We start from the raw sequence: 5,519 nt of genomic DNA, 5'->3' as shown, positions 1-5,519 counted from the left end.
TAATACTAAATACGGGCAAACTTGAAAATGTTTTTGCTTATATCACAGATGAAAAATATGTTTTGGCCTCGTGTACTTCTATCTGTAAATTTCCTATTTACATCCTTTGTAGCTTGTGTTTTATTTATTACTGAGTTATGTTTTACTTATGGAACCTCTTTATATCTTAGGACCTTTAATAGCCCTTTCTCAGTTATATAGACAGGAAACATCTCCTCCCAGTTTATCATTTGTCTTGTTGTAAATTTTGTCTTCATTGTAGAGAATCTTAAATTACTATGTAGTCAAATCTAGCTTTTATAGTTTTGAAAGGCTTCCTTTATCCTGAGTATATAGTTTTTAATTCTCTTGTATTTACTTTTAACCTTTTATTTTTCATGTTTCCTTCTTAAATCCACTATCCTGAAATGTTCTTGTGTAGGATATAAAGTAGAGCTCTAACTTCCCCCCTACACACACACACAGATTGCTCTTCCTAATTAATCTCTGTGATCTGAGATACCAATTTCCTCTTGTATTATTCCCATAGATTCAGACCTGTGTAGGGCTTATTAATCTATTGGTCTTATTGCTTCTCTCTCTTTTTATCCTAATATATAATAATAAAAGTGTAACATGCTAATTAGACCAGAAGTCCTTCTGGACGACCTCCCGGACTAAGCTGGGGCTGTGAGGGAAAGAAGGAAGGTCTACTCTTGCACGAATTTTGTGCATCAGGCCTCTAGTAATTTCATAATAAATCTTGATGTTTTCTATGGCAAGTCTCATCCTGTCATTTTTTTAAATTTTATTTTTTTAAAAACTCCCAAAATCTGTAGTTTGAGGTATTAACATATAAATAAGTCTGTTTTAAGATAGGTGTTACATATTCTTTTTGAAGCTTAATCCTGTTGTTTTATAGTTTTTACTACTGTGAAGAGGCTCTTTTTGTCCCATGACATTTACTGCTTATTAATAATATATTTAGAAGCTGTTGATCTCTGATAAAAAGAAAAAAGTGTTTTCCCACCTGGGTCAAGGAGCTAACCCAAATGGGGACCCAACTCCGAGAAGTCTACCTTCCCCACACGACAGCAGAAATAAGATCACCCAAAATCTGCACTCACCTTCCCAAGTTTATTATCCCTGTGCTCTGCTGCCTCTAACATCGGCAGGTCACCTGGGGTCTTTCCTCATGAAAGCTGAGGGCACAGCCTTTGAGTGCATCAGACCAGATGAATAAGACCATGTTTGCTGCAGGGAAGGACCACGCCCTCTGGCGCCCACAGAACACACACCCTGATGAGTAGAGACAGGTATCCCGAACTCCACTGGCAGCCTGAACGTACTTTCAGTATGAAACGTGGGAAGACGAAGCCACTGCTCTGCGCATGCTCCAGCCGTCCCTGCAGCCTTCAGATGACTAAAGAAATAGTCGTTCTTGTTAAAGGGGCTTCACCTATCATGCATACGGAATTCCTCCATCTCTGGGATGCTGGCCACTGCTCGAGTGCAAACCTGTGCAGCAGAGGAGCCTTGGGGGCTGGGCATCCTGTTAGTAAAAATCCAACGCTGAGGCTCTGCAGTTCACCCCCTGCTTTCCCTAAGCACCTTTCCATTGCCAGTGCCTTGTTTCAAGCCCTTATCACTCCTTACCTTGGCTGTTGTCACAGCCTCTCTCAGATGGTTATCCTATATAATAAAAGCCTAATATGCAAATTTTCCCCTGGGGCGGTGTTTCGACTGCTTGCAATGATGTGCGCTGACCACAAGGGGGCGGCGTGGAACGTGGCAGGTGTCAGTGAGGCAGCCGGCAGCAGTGGAAGCGCTGCCAGCCCTGATAGGCTCCAACAAGAGCGGACCACGGTGGGATGGTGGAGCAAACGAGCGGTTGGTGCCAGGCCAAGGTGAGTGCGAGCGGGGACCCAGGTACTGCCCAGGGCCCAGAGGTCAGTTGGGACCTGTCCTTCCATGCCAGATGCTCACACTTCAATCGCTGGCCAGGCCTAGGGACTGCACCCATGCACAAATTTCGTGCACCAGGCCTTTAGTTTTTAAAATAACCACTTTGATATATAACTTATATATGCTAAAATTCATCTTTTTAAAGTGTACAATTCATCGGGTTTGAGCAGCCATCAGCACTGTCTAATTTCAGAACACTTTCATCATCTCAAAAAGAAACCTGTTCCCATTAGCAGTCACACCCACCTCCCCGGCCCCAGCCCACAGCAAACACTGATCTCCTTCCTGTCTCTGTGGATTGCCCGTATGGACAGTCCCATAAATGGAACCATGCAGTATGTGGTCTCTGCTCTATGCCTTATCGTGTATCAGTACTTCACTTCTCTTATGGCCAAATAATACTCCACTGAACCGGCATATAAAATGGATAGCTAACAAAATGGATACATTTAGGATATCCATTCTCAGTTGGTGGACACTGGGTTACTTCCACACTTCAACTATTAGAAATAATGCTGCAATGAACATTTGTATACAAGGTCTTGAGACTAAATAAAATTGGGGAATACTGGGTTTAACAAAATTAAACAGGTTTCTTTACTACAGGATTTCTCAGAGTCAAAAACAGACTCGCACTCATCCTAACTGTACTAAAGTGGATGCACGAGGCAGCGTTTTGCCAAACTTATTTGGAAACTTCTCTTATAAATTATGATACAAGCTCAAATAATCACATGGGATTCTGGGATCAATACATCTGACCTCATCTTTAGAACGGCCAAAATATTTAAGAAAAATTGATACATTTTCACACTGTAGCAGAAGAAATAAAATCAGTATTCTTCAAAGTCAACTAAATCCTTCTCCTGAATATAGCAAAATATGTTTCACTATAATTTTCTAAGTCCCCCAAAGACCTAACATCTCTAGTTATACTGTAATATTTAAAAAATTGGGGGGAAATTGAAATAAACCATCACCTAATAACTAATCTACACAACAACTAAAATACCCAAACCAGCTACCAATGAGGGCTGCAAAAGGGGGACCTGACATTTTCTGGAAACCTCCTGGCATTCTGTACTTAATTTTTAACATGACAATCTCCTCAGCAAGTAAGCTTTAGTGGAGAACAGCGAAACCAAATGACTGGCCCATTGATATTCAAAATGCAAAAACTTTCACATTCCAGTATTCTCACAAAAATGTCATAGTAAAACAAAGATATTCTATTTAATATTTATTTTAATAGTGAGACAACATTTCATCAATTCCAACTATTAAATCTTGACTATGTGGAGAGAAAAAAACACTTTTTAATAAAAAGATCTTTTGCTGTTTTGTTTCTGGATATATAAATTCAAAAAATGTGGAAATTGGTGTAAAGAAACATCCCAAAGATGTGAAGTGGTTTTTCTTATAGCATGACAGGCAATTATTCCTTTCTTTGGTACTAACTCCATTTTAAACAATCTTATTAAAGAGATTTCTTTATTGAGCTGTGGTGAGCTATAGAGCGGACAGCTTCCTGTCACCTTTAACTACTTGAAGGAACTTGAGACTTCCTACCACAAATAATCTTTATTTCAGTAACATATCAAGTATAATGTTATTTGTGGATTGTCAGATTTCCTTTTTATTTTTTTAATATACTTTTTATTGGTTTCAGAGAGGAAGGGAGAGGGAGAGAGATAGAAACATCAATGATGAGAATCATTGATCAACTGCCTCCTGCACCTCCCCTGCTGGGGATCAAGCCTGCAACCCGGACATGTGCCCTTGATTGGAATTGAACCCGGGACCCTTCAGTCCCCAGGCCAATGCTCTATCCACTGAGCCCAACCAGATAGGGCCACATTTCCTTTAAAAAAACACACACACACATACATTCTGTTTGCAAAGTCTTGTTAAAAAAGCTTTGCACTCATTAACGTGCTAAAATAGAAATTTGTCATTAATTTCCAACACTTTCTCAAAAGCAATGTTAAGCTATAAGGAAAGTAACTATACACAATGTTTACAAATAATGCTATCTCATATCAAAATTAATTTTGCTTTGCCGCCAGACTGCTAGGGACAGAATCTAAACTGAACAGCATAGGGACAAAAGAGAGACGTAGAATAAAGAAGGAAGGGGAACAAAGTGAGAGCGTTAGGAAAGTGCTGTATGTAGAGAGCTATACACACCCGACTTGGACTAGTCATGTGCTTTTTAAGAAAACTCGTTCCAAAGTTTCTTAAGCCTTTGGTTTTACTGTGGCTCTTGAGATCCCATGACAATATACAATTTTAGAGTACTGCTCACTGACTTACCATTTGTGGAGAAACTGGAAATTCCAAAGCATTTAATAACTGGTAGGGACCAAATTCATTACATCGCGTCTGACACTGACACTTTTTTACCTGCTATCTCAAACACCTCTAACACGCTAGGGCCTCAATGCAACCAATCCTAGCTGTAGTTCTGATCCAACTGCCAACTTCCTCTGAGGTGTGGGTGACGCCTGCAGGGTACATCCACAAAGGCTGGCCCAGTGCTAATACATGGTCCCACCCTCCCTGTGCCCTTACTTCATTCTCACCTGCTCCCAGAAAGCACCCTTTCCATTCCCATGAATATTCTAAACCTCATTCTCCCCTTTAAACTTCCTACCCAGAAGCCTTCACTCTTCGCAGAAGAGCACACCTCTCATCAAAGTAACTAAGGGATAGGATGGTGGCAATAACAGGTGTGGGGTTTTTTAATCATCCTGAATTTTCCATTAAAAACAGGGAGATCGGCATGAAAAATTCAAAGGCTCACAGATTAACGTCTAAATAGCAAGGAATCTCCAGAATGCCAAGTCCCAAGTGGGTAGGAGCCAACCACAGGCACCTATGAGCCCGCACAGCCACGTGTGAGGAAGGAAGCAGAGTAGTTAATATTTCAGAATAGCCCATGATTTTATTTATATGTTTGTATGTGTGTGGACATGGCTATGTATTTTAATCTTTGTAATTTATTATCATTCCCCCCCCCCCCCCCCCCCCCCCGCCCAGGGACGTCCTGGAAAGCTGGGGTGGGGTGGGAGCCAGTGGAGAATAGCATCCGACCCTGCGCGGACTCTAGCAGACTCCAGCTCTCAGGTGAGTGAGGTAGGGTTCTGTGGGAAGTAGGAGTCTTGTGGATTCTCAAGACTAACCAGCCAGAGCCCCCCTTTCAGGACCAAGCTCCACACGAAGACCAGACTACTAGGGACAGAATCTAAACTGAACAGCACAGGGACAAAAGAGAGATGCAGAATAAAGTAGGGAGGGGGACAAAGTCAGATTTCTGAAAGTAGGCAGTCAGACATTTAAACTCTTCACAAAAATAACAGAAGAGAGCGCTCTAGAGCCATGAACTTCAGGCTTCCTTCTGAAAGCAAGGAATTTCATATAAAAACAAGAAGTGGAAGATTGAGGGAAAATCCCATATAAAAACAAAAGCTGCCCCTGTGAGCAGTCACAGCCCCCCAGACGACATGCCTACAAACATGGAAAAGTATGGCCTGCCAGTTCAAAACAAGCAAAAGGACACAAAACAGTGATAGAAG

This window comes from Myotis davidii, unplaced genomic scaffold (assembly GCF_000327345.1).
Source record: "Myotis davidii unplaced genomic scaffold, ASM32734v1 scaffold238, whole genome shotgun sequence".
In the NCBI taxonomy this organism is placed as follows: Eukaryota; Metazoa; Chordata; class Mammalia; order Chiroptera; family Vespertilionidae; genus Myotis; species Myotis davidii.
This window is presented reverse-complemented; position numbering follows the sequence as displayed.